Genomic DNA, 15802 nt, shown 5'->3' on the forward strand with positions numbered 1-15802 from the left:
GCTAGCAGGGCCCTATAATTAGAAGCAGCAGCCAGCCATCTGCTTTTATCTGGCCCCATCACACGGTGCCTCTCGCTGTCCCTTATTACCGGCCGTCATCTGAGATCAGCGTTTCCCCCAGCCCCGCTCTGATCTCGCTCTCATTATCGCTAATGACCCTGGCTCTGTGCTGGGCTGTGCCGGGAGCCGGCGGGCAGCGCTGGGGCTGCTCCCCGAACCGAACCTCTCCCCTCTCTGCCTGCCCATCCTTCCCTGCCACGGGGTGTTTTTGGGGTTTCACACTCTGACCGGTGGACCTTCCCCAAATACCCTCTGCCTCATGCCAGGAATGGGCTCTGCGGCTGAGAATAGGAAAGTATTGGGGGAAATATCGCTGCTTTCAAATGTTCTGAGGGTTTTCAGCTTGTAAAGTGCCCTCCTGAGTTTCCCCTTGCGCCCTGCTCCCAGTGAGGATGGCATTTGACATCTGGAATAGGAAACCACTGGGGGAAATATTGCTGCTTTTAAATGTTCTGAGGGTTTTCAGCTTGTAAAGTGCCCTCCCAAGTTTTCCCTTGCGCCCTGCTCCCAGTGAAGATGGCATCTTCCAGGACGTGAAAAAGGCCACCTTGTCCACAGCCAGCAGCTCAGGGCTGCAGGGTACTCAGACCTTGGAGGAAAAAAAGGAGAAAACCTCTTTTTATGTATCTTTAAATTCGGTGCCTAGACAAAAGCATAAGACATATAAATGGATTAACAGCCATGGTTTATTAGCGCTCCTTAATTCACTTCACAGGGCTGAGGGAAAAGTTATTAGCAGATGTATGGCCAGTAATAAGCTAATTATAACCCTGTCAGATCAGAGATTTGAAGAGGTGGGTAGTTTTGTGTGTGAGATAACTATAATTGTCTGTTAAAGATTATGAATTAATATTGATTTAATAAAGCTGTGGCCATTTATTTCTGTGGTAAAAACTAGTTAGTTATTCTGTGAGCTGCCCCGTCACCGTGGGAGGCAGCAACCATCTGCAGGAGGTGTGTGCTGGGGAGGCCAAAATGCAGTGGGACTGGTCACTGAGCCTGTGTCCTGCCTGTCCCTGTCCCCACAGGTGGCTTTGACGGGGACAGCTTTGTCCCCTGGCTCACAATTGGCTCCTGGTGCCTCTGTGCAGCACAGCAGCTCTGCCCTGGGGTCACCATGCACCTGTGGGAGGGGACAATGCACTCGCTGCTTTTAGCTGGATTTAAAACCAGCCCCTGCACTTGTCTGTGTTTAAAAGGTGATCCCCTCAGGAGGGACGTGACCCTCTTGGGGTTCTGTCTGTCCCCTGATGTGTTGGAATGTCAGGGCAGGCAGATGGAGCATGAGCCACTGCTGGCCCTGGCACAGGGTGACCAAACACAACCCAAACCCACCGAGGGAGGGAATGGGACAGCTGCTGAGGACCCCCCAGCCCAGCCTTTTGGGAGAGGGAGCTGAGGAAATGGCCAGGGAAACAGAGGCCAAGCCTTGTGGCCAGGGTCAGGACTGGCTGGGAAAGCAGAATTTCATTGCAATTGCAGGGTCAGGACTGGCTGGGAAAGCAGAATTTCATTGCAATTGCAGGGTCAGGGTGCTGATGGGGTCCCTCTCCATTGGTGGGGCTGATGCACAGGGTGGGATCACCCTTGCACCTCGGGGATGAAGGCAGCCTGGTGTTGCTTGAATCATTCCCAATTTACAGCCACCATCCAGGATCACTTCAATTTCACCTCTCTGCACGTAGCTGGGTGCCACTGACTTTGGTGTATTTCACATTGCATAATTTGTTCCTGCAAATCATTGGCAGCTTGAGGGTGAGCACAGAAAAAGGCAGGAATGGGGAGTGGGTTTGAGACCCCATGGCACCAGCTGCATCCTCGGGCTTTGCCTTTCCCCCTTCCCCATGGAAACGTGCAGAGGTTTTTAGTTTGGTTGGTGTTTTCCCTGAGACAGATCCGCTTCCCCAAGGTGAGCTCCATCCCTTCACACCGCCTGAGTCCCACCGAATTCCTGTCATGCCTGGAGCAAGTAAAGGCAGGTCACCAGGGCGGTGGGAAGGTGCTGTGGAGGCAGCTGCGTTGCATCATGCAGGGCAGGGCTGCAAACCTCCTGCTGCCTCCACCCCTTGCCAGAGCTGCCCCCAGTCCCTCCCTGAGACCAGCAGCTCCGAGAGCCCTCATCCCTGTGCCTGGATGGGTGGTTATGGAGGGTAAACCCCCGCCAAAGTTTTCACTCACACTGGTCCTGGTGGGCTGATGCTCGATAAAGTCAATTACAGGCTGACTGAGGCTAAAGGCTACGGCTTGCTTTAGATGTAATCACTTTCCCCTGAAGCTTTCTATGGGAGGGTGGTTTCAAAGGGAGGGTGGCTCCTGTTTTGCATCTCACTTCTTTTCCTGGAGGAGTTGAGGTCAATCTAAGCAAGAAAACACCCCGATTTCCTTGCATTTGTACCGGGCATGCGGCAGGTTTAACGTAGACCATCTCAAATATCTGAGGCAGGACTCCGGTTTTCCACTGAGGGCTGAAATCCCCCTCTTGGCTGCCGGACGGCTCGCATTACCATTTTATCTGATGGAATAGCTATCAACGGCAGCTTCCAAGTGAAACGCTGAGGAAAATCTGTGTAAGCTATCTGCAGCACAGACACACCGGGACTGCAGGGACAGCCAGGCTCTGTTCCCAGCTCCAACGGGAGTGTTGGTGTCCCTCTGCAGCACAGCACCCACGGCAGCTCTCCCTCTGCTCCAGGATGCTCCGGGCAGGCTCACCCTGAAATCTCAGCTCCCGGAGCCTTGAGATGCTGCCACAATCTTATCTGTGATATCTCCAGCTCAAGAAGCTTCCAGTTTCCAGGGGAAAAAGCTTGAAAACAAAAATCCTCGAGTCTCCAAGAGCTAGAAATGCGCAAGGGAATAATCCCCACTGTTCTAAGGGCAATGTCACTGTGAAAAACCCATATTCCCACTGCAACATCAGCCTGGTGATTCTCTTTGGCACCATGGCCTTGTGGACTGCAAAAACAGGCAAAAAATCCATCTGTGCTCTGGCAGGGTATTTGGTGTTGCTGGAAAGTGTGTTCAACCCTAAGGGGTTTATTTAGGTACATTTGATTCTAATGTTGTTCTAAGGTCACTGGGATATAAAAGCCTGGCTCCTGTAAAATTAAAGTCCTGAGACTTTTTGCTGTGGTACGGGACTTACCTTCCATTCATTAAGTGAAACATCACAGATATTTAAAAAAAAATAAAAAAAGCTCAGAAAATGCTAAATGGCTGGAGCAGAGAAGCCTTGCAATGCAACAGGGATAAATTCGGTCCTTTACCTACCAAGACAAACATATTTTCAAGAGAAAGATCTGATTGCTCCTTTGCTTTCACAAGACAAGTCTGTGGATAAACCAAAGTCTCGAGCTACACAAAGGATGCTGCCCTGAGCCAGCAGACACACAACTGCCACAGGCACGGCAGGGCAACTTTTCCTGCTTTTTGTGACGCGCCAGGCTCATTTCAGGCCATTTGCCTGCTGCTCCTGGTGTTTGTGCTCACACCGCGGCGTGCGCCCGTGCTTACAGATCGAGTGGGGTGACTCCAGGAGACCGAGCCCGGGCCTGGGAAAGTGCCTGTGCCCTGCGGCCGTATTGGGGCAAGGAATGCCGAGAGCTGCCCGCTCTGCCGCCGGGGAAATGCAGGGAAAGAGCAGCGAGCTGCAGGGCACCCCTGCATGCCCGCATCTGCTGCTGCAGCGGGGGTTAGGGTTAGGGCACGCGGAGGTTTTTACAGCTGCTGGAGCAGGGGAGGTTTTCTGGATGCTTTTCCAGCTGTTGGGGTCATGCATCACTGGTGGCAGGGAGAGGGGTGGGCTTGCCCGGGGAGGGACACCCAGCAGAGCAGCGGGAACAGTGGTGGCTGAGGGGATGTGACCTTCCTCATCCCCCCGGGGAGGATGGAGGCGAAGAAAAAGTGTGGAAAAGCAAGATATTAGTTCAAATCGGTCAGTGACTTGGGTTGCCTCAGTGCTGATTCCTGGGGGCATTTGCTTATTAAATTATTCAGATTTTCCTGCAAAGATCGCACCCCGAGAAGGTTTTTGATGCAATCGGGATCACAGCACAGACACTAACCCAGGGCTGGGAATGTGCATTACGGGGTCTTCTCCTGAAGCCCCCCACCTTCCTTTTGCGGGAAAACGGAACTTTCTTAACCATGGAATGCTTAACTATGTCGCCGTGGAATGCTCTGGACAATTTCTCGGGGCTGAACCTTTGTCAGGGCTCAGAAAACCAAGCGGTGCCCGACCTGCTCCTCTGAAGTGTCCGAAAACCACCGGCACGAGTGGCCAGTTCACACCATAAGTGAGAATCCCTGATTTGTACCCAAAACATCATCCACGACACGCAGGGACACTAAAGCACCGGTAACGCTGGGAACACCGGCGGCAGCACCGAGGTACCCGGTGGCACTGATAAAGCGCTGGCAGGGGTGCAGCCGGTGGCAGCGGCGGGGACGGGGATGCGGCGGTGCGGGGTACAGCGGATGACAGGGGGACAGCCGGTGTCGGGGTGGTGTCGCGGTACAGCCGGTGACAGGGTACAGCCGGTGTCGGGGTGCTGTCGCGGTACAGCCCGTGTCGCGGTACAGCCGGTGACAGGGGTACAGCCGGTGACAGGGGTACAGCCGGTGTCGCGGTACAGCCGCTGTCGCGGTGTCGCGATCCGCGGCTCCGCCGGGTCCCGCCGGGCGCTGGGCGGCGCGGGCGCGCGCGGCCCCTTTAACGCGCGCGGGCGGCGCGGCCCCGCTCCGCCCCGCCCCGCCCGGCCGGCTGTGGGGCGGCCTTAGGGACCGACCGAGACACCGAGCGAGCCACCGAGCGAGCGAGCGACCGCCGCCTCCCGCCGCGCCGGGGCGGGCTGGGCTGAGCTGGGCAGGGCTGGGCTGGGCGCTGCGGGGCCGGCGCTGCGGCGAGGGGCGGCCCGGCCCCACGGACGGACGGGCGGGCGGGCGGCGCGGCTCGCAGCCCCATGGCTCTGGATTTATAAACACGGCGCAGATGGCGGGGCCGCGTCCCCGCGCCCAGCGCTGCCCCGCCGGCCGCTGAAGCGGGAGCGGCGGCGGCGATGGGGGGCGGCAGCTGCCGGCGGGATTAGGTGAGTCGGGAGGGGGGAGCCCCAGGGGAGCCCCCGGTGCCGGGGTGCGGGCGGGCCGGGCTGGGGGGGCCGCTCCGCTTCGCTCTCCGCAGGTGGGGGAAAGGCGGCCGCGTTACGTAAAAATGAAAATGTGCCACGGGAGCTGCTCGCCGGAGAGAAACTTTCTCTTATTATTTTCTTTTTTTTTTTTTTTTTCTGTTGGTTTTGCTGGTTTTGGCCTCAAGGGAACGCGCCGCCCAGGAGCGGCGGGGCTCGGGAGCGCGGGGGAGCCCCGCACTTGGCAGACTGGCGGGGACACCCCTCTGCGGGGTGGGGGCACCCAAGGGCCTTTTTCTTACCCCCCTTTCCTCTTTTTTTCCTCCTTTTCGTTCAATCCCGCTGTGTTTGCGGCTCTCGCCCCCCGCACGTTGGGGGCCGGTGGGTTGGAGCAGTGAATGAGCATCCGAGGGGCACCGGAGCGGCCCTGCCGTGCCCGGGGTGCGGGGGCACGGCCGGTCCCGGCCATGACGCGAGCTGCAGGGCTGGCTCCTCGGGCCGAGTGCTGTTCGCCGTGTAAATATTTACGGGAGGTAACTGAGCCGGGTGTCTGCAGGCAACAAGTGCACGTTTCTCTGAACCCCAGCTGAGGTCTCTGAAGTAATCGCTTTTTTTGTTTTCTTTTTGGTTTTTTTGGTTTTTTTTTCTGTTGATTCTTATAATTTCCTGTTCCCCCTTCTCCCTCGGCCCTTCCTTCTGCTCCCTTGCCCTGACAACGCACAAAGAGCAGGCTGCAGTGGGTGCAGGCAGCTGCCTGCCATGTGGGCTGCTGCCAACACCACTGAAGCAGCAAAACCTGCAGGACTCGGGCTGGGGCTGCCCGGGGCCGTGCTGACCCAACCAGGGCATCGCTGCTTGCAGCGCTTTGAACCCTCGGGAAGCCCAGCACGCCTGCAGGCGCTGCTGCCTGCGCCCGAGGCTGCGGCTGCTCCCTGAACTTTGTGTTTTGGGTCAGCTCAGGAATGTGCGGGAGAGGACAGTGCTGCTGGAGGTGATCTGTGCAGTGGGTGTTTCCCAACCCCTCGCTTCACAGGCGTTTATGGTTTGAACTCTCCCTCGGTATTCCCGTGAAGCAAAGGTTGGCGCTCTGGATGCCTGAAAAACCGTCAGGGTTTTTTGCTGAATCTGATGTTTTTAATCAGTTTGGTGGGTGTGATATCGTTCCACTGGTGTTCCTTGGTCATGTGGGGTGAGAGTTTTTTCATTTAGTATATAGGGGTTTTATCAGCAAGGTTAAGTTTAAGTTTGCCGTGTGCTTTACTGATAAACACTTGGTACTACTACTGATTCATAAAGGGAGCCAGTGTGAGTTGGGACAACTGGGTGAGCATTTCCCTCTCTTCTGGAAGTGGTGACAAAACTCTTCAAGGGCTCTAGTGCAGCCGTGTATTGTGTATTCCTGGATGGTTTTAATCAAACAGTGCTTAATTCTCTGAGTTTCAGTGCTAATGATGGGTGACTTTGGGATTCAGCTCAAACCTCCTGTATGCCTGGGTCTGCAGCTCTGTGCAGGACCTGTGCCTTGGGTGAGGAATTCAGTGAGCAAGGCTCGCAGAGTGTGTTGGTGGGGTTGAGTCCCACGATGCCATGGGAGGGAAGTTTTGCCCGTGACAAATATTTTATAACTTTAGTTGAGTAAGTTTCGCTGTGAGAGAGACTCTTGCAAAACGTGTTTAGTTTATTGAAAGCAAATGCACTCAAACCTCGGTTTGTTGTTGCCAAAAGGGAAAAAGTAGAAGCTATTTTTGGTGTGAGAGAGGAGATGGGGCACGCACATGTCTGGGGCAGGAAAACACTGGTACTTTGTTCTCCTGGCTTCATGTGGGTGGTGGTTTCTGTTACTTAGCTGTGTGTTTCTGCCAAGTTGCAAAACATACCTGGTTCTGAAACCCCTGCGGAGGTCAGGGCTGGCTCTGGAGCTGGTCCTGGGCCCACATGGGAACGCCTCCCACATCAGCATCTCCAGCCCTGGAGAAGCAGGTGGGTGCCTCTGCCTTCGCACCTTGCAGCTCCAGGGAGGTGACTGGCATTTTTTTGCGACAGGATCTGCACTGAAACCATAAACTTGTTTCGTGCAAGCCACCAGCCAGCTGCTGCTTGGCAATACTTTTCACTTGCTAATGGCTGTGGTTGGATTTGAACCAAGCTGCCTCCAGTGGAGGTTGTACTAATCCCTGGAGCCATCCTGCGCTAAATCCAAAGAGGGTTTGGTTCAGGCCGTGTTCACGTCTTGTAATTAGGAGATGCAGCGTGGTAAAGGCAGTTTTGTTGTGATTGGCAGGGCTGGTGTGCATGCAGCTGTGCTGATAGCTGCACGTGGTGAGAGCTCCCCGACTCATCTCCACGGCTGGAATTGGGTCATAGGAGATATCTTCATCTTTTGTGACGTGGCTGTCAATTATTTGTCCCCCTTGATGGCTGCCAGTGTTCCTAGTTCTGGTTTTTAGTGGCCTCTGCTGCAATATAATCCTTTTTGCGATCTGGTTGTCCTGGGAGAAACCTGTTTGAAACTGAGTATAATTGATGTGCCTGAGATACCATCATCGTTGTGTCCCTGCGGGGGGAGGAAAGTTACGATCTTGTCATTTTCTAGATGAGTGGCTACAGAAGGAGGATTAAATCGGTAACTTTTCCAAGGAGGGTTTTGGGTGCCTGATTTGAGCAGCTGTGAAGGGCAGTGGGTTGGAGGAGGGCCTTTGGGGTGCAGTACTCCCCATCCCTAACCAAGGGTCTCGTTCTGACCAGATCACTTCACAAGTCAGAAAACTGAGGCTGGTGGGGTTATGTGAAGTTCAATGTGTCAGAGCAAGTCTGCTGGAGAGCTGGTGAAGAGTCTCTTTCTCCATGAGTGCTTTGCTTGTTCACCGTGAGGGCTCGTTACTCCCAGTGGCAGAGTGCTGGTTCCCCCCTGGGTTTTGTGGCTGTGAGCAGTGGTCCCCAAATGCAGCCCCTGGGCTTGGCTGCAGGGGTGCACAGGGATGGGAATCCAGGCCAGTGTGTTCTTTGGAGCACTGTTATTTTTGTGCAGCTGCGTTTTTAGGAGCTGTGGCTCGCTTTAGTCTTCGCTGAGAGTTTTCAGCAAGAGAGCAGGGTCAGCTCTAATGGAGCTGGAAATGAGGTATAGCAGCACCCAGTCGCCTCTCTGATTAGTGACTGAGGCTTTTGCAGCTGCTTAAGGATTTGGGCATTGTGAGGTCATGGATTCTCATCGAGGCTGCTGTGGCACAGGCTCCTGCACGGCTTTGAAGGGCCCTTGCTGTGTATCAACATAGGAAGCAGCGGAGAATTGCTATTTATGGCTGGGCTTGTGCTGGCACACAGGTGTTGAGGTCTCTGATTTGCCCTGTAATGTCAAGGGATAGATCTTTGCATTGCAGTAGAAAATGGAAATGTGTGGCATTTAATGAGCGTGACTAGAGCAGAGCTGCTTTCCCAAAAGGAAGATTGAAGAGGGAGCTGGAGCTCCAGAACAGAGGGCACGAAAATGCCTGTAATGGCTTGATCAGAGTGAGGGATGGATCTGGCAGGAAGGGAAGGAGGACAGAAGAGCAGAAGGAAATGAGTGATTCATCAGTTTTGGGAAGTGATCCCTGACCTGAACACGAGGCAGCTGTGGGACTTTACTGGGAATTGAGAAATCTGGGCTGCACCCCCAGTCCTGCTGCCCACCCTACTTGTCACTTCCCTCCTTCAGGCCACCAGTTCTCTGTTCCTGCCAACCTGCCTCTGGCAGCTGGAGTCTCTCTGGGGTATGGACTGTTCCTGCTAAAGGTGAGCAGGGTCCCCGGGAGGGGATGTTTCTCATGAGCAGGCAGTGCTCACACGGTAGCATCTCCCCTGCCGCCTTCACTGTGCGAAGCTGAGAAATGTCACCTGGCTGAGGGTGAGGAGGCACTGATTGCTGACGATCTGAATCTGGCTTGGAGAGGCCCAGAGAGGAACCCTGCCTGCAGGGGAGAGCTGCCTGGCACTGGAAGAAAAGCAGTAAAGGTGGAGGTGGTTGTCCATGACTGTGATTGTGACCACAGTGCCAGAGCTGGAGGGGATTAGGGGACAGGGAGAGCACAGCACAGTGGTTATGTGCCTGCTGGGTGCGTGCAGGATGCTGATATGGTTAGTGCTCTCTTTATAGCTGCAGAGCACTGAGCAAACATTAATGAATGTAAAGGATAGCAGCTCTGTCTAGTTACAGAGAAGGGAAGTTACTCCAAATTAACTTTATGATCCGTGAAACTGAAGGTTATTTAAAAAAATAATAACGTAAATGGAAATGCTGAAGTTTTTCAGAGTCGCTGAGTACGCTGCTTGTTGTTTAATGCCTTCCATTTTTTCACTCCCAGTCTGTGTTTTTGGCTGGGGAACAAATTATAAGCAATATCAGCTTACGCTTGGATTTGAACCCGCATTGCTCTTAGTCAGCTGAAATATTTCCCCTTATCGCTGCTCCCATAATGTTTATTTTAGACCGGATAGCATCATGGCTTTTCTGCTCGCTGTAGGGAAGAAGCCAGTCTTTGAAATAGCCCAGCACCTTGGAAAGAAATGATCTCAAAGCCAGTTTGGTTTCTGAATGAGGTACAGCTTAATTTTCCACCAAGAGGTTTATGCGAGGCTGGATCCCAGAACGTTTTGCGGCATTAAAAACCCAGGAGGTGGCAGATGGATGAATTGCTGACAGATTTAAAATCGTACGACAAACATAAAGCATTGAGACGTGAGGCCAAGGCAGCAGGAAGGTTGCAGGGAGAAATGGAGGCAGAAAGGTCGAGTAAGTTATTCTGGGCAGAAGAAGATGTGCAAGCAAAGTGGGTTCAGCTGGGATGGGAAGGGAAGGCCTTCAAGAGGAGGGATGTGTCCGGGAGTGCGTTCCCATCATAGCACAGGGAACCCTTTGTGTCTTGGGCTGATGGTGAGAGGAGGATGAGGAGGAGGAAGGAGGCCAAGCTGAGCATTGGCAGCAGTGATGAGGCCGGGAGCGGGGTTGCCCTGGGAGGAGATGGTGTGATGGGGTCCAAATAGTTTCCTCCTGTGGGAGGTGATGTGAGGGAGAGTGCCAGCATGCAGGGAGGCCAGGGATGGTGTGGGTATTGTCTCTGGAGGCTGCAGGCCTGGCTGTGGCTCTCTGGGTGGGTGGTGTGTGTGTCAGGGAGGGAGGCAGAGCCGGCAGGATTTCCTCTCTGCAGCGCTGGCTCCTGGGTTAATAACTAACCAGGCAGTCTAGGTTTATCCTTTCATTGTGGAAGAGAATTATTTACATAATACCACTCCACGTAATCTTTATTTAGCATTGTTTCCCTGGCGTAACACTGGACAGAGCGGCGGTGCCCAGAATGCAGCTTTGGCCAAACGTGTGGGAAGTTAACTCTTCCAGTTGGGTGTGCTTCTCTCTGCCTGCTCAGGGAACAGGCTGTAAACTCAATAAATACTCAGTCAATAAATACTTCAATGAATAAATACTCAGTGAATAAATACTTCAATCTATCATGTAGTTTTTGGGACTTCTGCGTCCTCTAAACTCTGTTTTCTGCAGGCTCTGGCTGGTGCTCTGTGCTGGTACCTGAATGTTGCCTACCAGCTTCTTAAGCAACACAGTTTGGGTTTGTCCTGTGCATGTTAGGGCAGGAGAGTCGTTTGCAGTGTGCTCTTCCTTGTCTCTGTGTTGAAGAAGGCAGAAGGAAAGAAATGTGTCAGCCCGTGGGTGGAGGATGACAGGATTTGGGAAGGTTCCTGGTGCAGATCGTCCCATCGTCTGCCTTCAGCCCCTGAGGACTTGCTGCCTCCCAGGTGGGCAGGTTTCATCCTCCTCGGGGAGTGTTTAATTGCGAGGTCTGGAGGCTTAGGTGGTTGTGTAAAGAGCTCGAGCCTGATTATTGCAACAGAGCACGGTGAAGGACAGAGCCCCGTGCTTGGGTGTCAGTGGGATGTGGTGGGAGAATTGAATTGCTGAGTAGGATGACAGGCAAAGAGCTTTCTGAAAATTTGCCTGTGCCTCCAGCCGTGCAGCGCTGGCTGGAGAGGGTGGAGGGTGTCTTTTCCTCTGCACTGCGGGATGTGTGGGCTTCTAACAAGCTGTGGCAAACAATGGAAAGTTGGCTTTCTTCTGAAAATATTTTAAAACCTTATAAAATTACTCCAGCGGCTAAATTTTTATAAGACCAGCTCTCAGCTGCATGGTACTTGATCACTTCATAAATAGCTCAGTCCTTGGCCTCTGCAAACTTCTCCAAGCCGTACCTGCAGTGCTGCAGAAGCCCTGGAGAGCAGTGGTTTATCAGTGGCAGCACCTGGCTCCTGCAGCAGAAGCTCTGTGTAAGTGTTTACTGCTGAGGCCGCGTGATCTCCGTGCTGTGATGTTGCAAGGAGCCGGTTTTGGGAGGCTGTGAGTCCCCAGTGGTTTTCACTGCTTTACCTGATGGTGCAGGCAGGGTCTGGGCTGGATGTTGGCTCTGGAGGCCTCTGTGTCAGCCTTGCCGAGGGCGATGCGGGTCCTGTGGCTGTTCATGCTGCTGATGTGGACGTTACTCGCTCAAGCCTGAGACTTGCTGGAACAAAGGTAGCTGTGAACACCCTCTTTGAACCAATTACACCTGGCAGGGTGAGTTTGGATCAGTGCTGAGACTCTGGCGTTCCCAATCACTGCTTGAGCAAGCTTTGTCTACTGCCTCCTCAAGCCCATGCTGTTACCATCATACATTTGCGACATGGTGTGGTGTGTAAATCTTGGGTGTCTGTCAGAGCAGTGGTGTTTGGTACCAGAACTTTATGCTCAGGGAGTTCCTCCAGTGGTTTGGTAGGGGTGTTTTTATGGCATCTGAACCTTAAATAACTATGTCCCCTCATTGGTGTAAGAATTTCTTGTGTTTAGCAAATAACTACGTCCTCTCTTTCCTATTGGAAAAACTTCCTTGATCAAGTCTTTGCTTTTCTGTGGGTACCACGTCACATAATGCCATTAATAAACTTTTCAAGCTCCATCTTGAAAGCAGTTACAGCTTTTTTTTTTTTCCCCTTTGCTGCAGAGTTTCAAGCTCATGCCAGAGTGTCAGCTTCATTTCTAGGTCACCGGTCTGCCCTTTCATTTCCCCCTCACGCTCAAGTTGGCCGGCTTGTTTTGATTTGGTAATATGTGAGGTGGTGTCCACAGACAAAACCAGGCAGGCCAGTGAAATTCATGTTTCCCTGCAGCCTTATTCCTGTTGTGTGTGTGAATAATAATTTCCAAATGCTAGACCAGAGGTGATTAAAAACTGTCAAAGAAATAAAATGCAGCAAAGTCTGCATTACAGGAATCTGTGTGTTCAGTGTTTTGGGAGAACTCTCTGAAGTGGCAGTGGAAAAAGCCTTCAGAATTCTTATTGAAGTCTTTCTAGTCTTAAATGTCCCTTATTCAGGAGGTGCTGCTGAGGCAGCCTGAGCATATCCAGGCTCTGCAGGAGGTTGGTTGCTGCTGTCTGGGGGGACCTGGAGTCAGAAGCTCTCCCTTTAGGGAGTTTTTTGGGATCCAGAGCTACAGCTGAGGTATTTTTGCATGCTGTGGGCACAGCACCTGGGCAGCCAGCTCAGCTGCAGCCTCGTGGCTGGAGCTGCTGAGCGTGACTGGCAAAGGGCGGAGGGGTGAAATGCTTCTCTGCAGCCCGAGTGGATGCTTGAGTGGAAATGAAGGGCTGGAAATCTTTCTGAGGAGCGGCACACGGTGTCTGTTGCTTGCTCTGAGTGAGTAGAGTTTTTTTTTTTTTTTTTTTTTACTGAGCTGCAAGGCAATGGGTATTCAGAGGTTTTTATGCAACTTCGGTGTTGGGACGTGAAGCAGTTGTCATGTCATCAGTTAAGATGTGTTGAGCATCCTTATTTTTGGAGCAAATGATCCTGCTGGCAGCATGTATAGGAGGTGTCAGCCAGCCCTTTTTTTCTTCTTCCTCTCTATTTTTTTTTTGCTTCATTTGTAGGTTTTAGTTTTGGCTTTACTTTGATATCTTGACAGGGCTGCTACTTAAAAATTGTTGGGGTGGGTTTTTTTTTTGGGTTGGTTTTTTTTGTTGGATTTTTTTTTTTTTTGGCTTTTGATGTCTACGTGTCTTGAGATGCACATAAAGAGCTGCTGTGGTTTTGGTCCCGAACCCAGCCAGCTGCCAGCAGCGTTCCTGAGGGCTGTGTGGTGTTGGAGTGAGAAACACTGCAGGGTTTTGGGCTTTCTCCAGCATTATGAAACAGAAGTAAAGAGAGAAGTCAGCATGTACCTTAAGGGTTGTGTTTTTATTTAACTCTCTCACTGTGCAGAGCTGAGGTTTGCATCTTCTCCACTGAGAGTGGTGCTCGTGAAATCTAATGCACTTCAGAGAATGTCCTTAAACTCTGCCAACAGCAGAGAAGGCTGAGAAATGGGGAATTTGCTTTGCCCTGAGGTGGAGGAGTCGTGCTGCAGAGGCAGACACAAGCACCCTGGTTGCTCCTGTTTCCCCTGCCAAAGGCGGAGTGAGTTTTGGTCTGGCTCAATGAGACGAGAGCTTTAAGCTCCATCTGTGTCTTATTTTTTTCTGCGTTTTGCTCGGTTGTGCTTTTTAAAGGTCTGTGGATTTCTTCTCAGCAGGAGGTTTCAGTCCCCACACAATGTATTATTGTGTTTGCCCGCTCCAGTTCCTTGTTTGATGCGGAAACACCTTGAACCTTTGGCTGAGTTGGAAGGTGATGGCTGCAGAGTCAGGCCCGTGGCTGCTCCAGGAACAGCGTGTCCGTGCACGACTGCTCAGCCCGGGCTCACCCGCTGCTGCTCCAGGCACAAAATGTGTTTGGCTAACACAGGCACTCCCCTGCCTTCTGAGCAGCCAGCCTGCACACACTGATTTTTGTTTTAGAGGCTGATCCCCAGGGTAAGAGCACCATACCCAGAAATAATGAGTGTTCACACTTGCCTTTACAAACTTCTTGAGCATTTTGCCAATTAATTCTTAGGTAACTGAGGCTAAAATATCTATTGTAAAGGACACAGCCAGGAATGCTGCTATCCCTGCTATTCTTCACTCATTCCAGTTTATGCAAAACTTGAAACAAGCGCCTGTGCTGTCTTTGCCATTTGCAATCTGCTTTATGAAGCTTCTTAACCAGCAGAAAAAAATTTGTGTAAATAAATAATAAATACAGCAGCTTTGCTTTGCAACCTTGCCAAGTCAATTTGGTGTGTGTTGAGGGGGCAGAACAATTAGTTAGAGAAGTCAATGGTCTTCTCCATGTTCTGTGCTCCTGTCACATGGCCACTCTCAGTTTTTTAGTAAGTGTAACAGAGAAACCTGTAAGAGCAACTATTTATGGCATGTGCAGAGAAGGGGGGAAGCTGACAGCTGAACATTAACCTGCTGAGAAAGGTGGGGCTGATTGTAGCTCTCGGTGGGGTTGGGGCTGTCAACCAGTGGTGATTGCTGCTCCCCTTTCCACAGCACCTTGCTCTCTTTAAGCTGTTATTTCTGAAATTGGGGGACTTTGGCTGCAGTGCTGGTTGAAGGAGTTTGCCACCTCCCTGCCTCTCAGCATGTTCCTATCACAGCACTTCTCTCTCCTGTTATTTTTGACCTGAGTAGCTGAATGAATGTCTTCACCAATCAAGTCATGGTTTTAAGTCAGTTCAAAGTATGGGTGCTGCAGTGACAGATGTGGAGCCAGGGGACACAGGGCCTGAAATCAGGGAAGAGTTGCTGTACTTTGCACAACCTGGTTGTGCTTCAAGCCTTTCTTTTGTAGGAGTAAATTCCACAGGACTGAAATTCCCTTCTAAGAGGGGAGATATTCCCCCCAACCTTGTACACAGACCTGTTTGCAGACATGCCATGTGTCTGTCCCAAGCATGGGACACACCAATGAATTTTGGAGCAGGTGATAGAGACCCTCAGGCAGGGTTCTCTTGGTGTTCCTGCAGCAGTTTCAGCTTGGGGTCAAGCTCAGGCACTGCTGTAGCAGCTCCAGTCATTTCTGCCGTGGTCTGTGGCATTTGCTCCTTTTCTGTGAGCTGGAAATGAAGCACTTGGTTGGGAGTGGTGATTGAGAACGTTCCTCTGCCTCAGGCTCGGGTTTTTCACATTGTTGCTGCTTTGTGCTGGCTGCAGCACCTTTGTTCCTGGAGTCTTCTTGTGCACCCAGGAGACTCCAGTGCTCTGTGCTTTTGTGCTGTGGCCCTGCATGCCCAGGGCCAGCTGATGGAGAGCAAAGCTGGGCAGAAGCCATCCTCTATGCTGTGTGCAGCTTGTGAACCTGGCTCAGCCAGGCACCTGAGGAGCAGAGGGTGAGAGGAGAGCCCTTTCCTCAAGGGAGTTTAAACCTGCTCTGCCACAGCAGCCTTGCTGAATTACAAATTGCTTTTTCTCTCCCACTCTTTTCTAAATCTGCTGCTGTTCCTGAAGTTGCAGTGGGTTTTACTCATGGGTGCTAGTGCTTGGGTGAGCGTTTGCTGCAGAGTAGAGTTGTAAGCAACTGACGTGATGTTGATCATAATGTAACTAATGACACTTAAAATGTTTGTTTGTTTGTGATATGCTGTGGTCTCTTTCCAGGCTCTGGGATTGACAGACAAGCTTCAGCTGTATTTGGCATAGTGTTTGCAGAGCTGGGCAGCTTTCTGTCACTTCTTTGAC

At 52.1% G+C, this 15802-nt stretch overlaps 1 protein-coding gene across 7 annotated transcripts in view; it reads left to right on the forward strand.

The window, feature by feature from the left end:
* The first annotated feature begins 4876 nt into the window (after nucleotides 1–4876).
* The window catches only part of NCOR2 (nuclear receptor corepressor 2), a 228250-nt gene continuing 217324 nt past the window's right edge, over nucleotides 4877–15802 (forward strand). For 4 of the 7 annotated variants that reach the window (XM_077188044.1, XM_077188047.1, XM_077188049.1 and 1 more), the window contains exon 1: nucleotides 4879–5147. The gene's annotated coding sequence lies outside the window, so the exon portion shown is untranslated. Of the gene's footprint in view, nucleotides 5148–15802 lie in introns of all 7 variants that reach the window. The other 3 variants (XM_077188048.1, XM_077188054.1, XM_077188053.1) reach the window with 1 other exon arrangement.

Source organism: Agelaius phoeniceus, chromosome 18 (genome assembly GCF_051311805.1).
Source record: "Agelaius phoeniceus isolate bAgePho1 chromosome 18, bAgePho1.hap1, whole genome shotgun sequence".
NCBI classification, from domain to species: Eukaryota; Metazoa; Chordata; class Aves; order Passeriformes; family Icteridae; genus Agelaius; species Agelaius phoeniceus.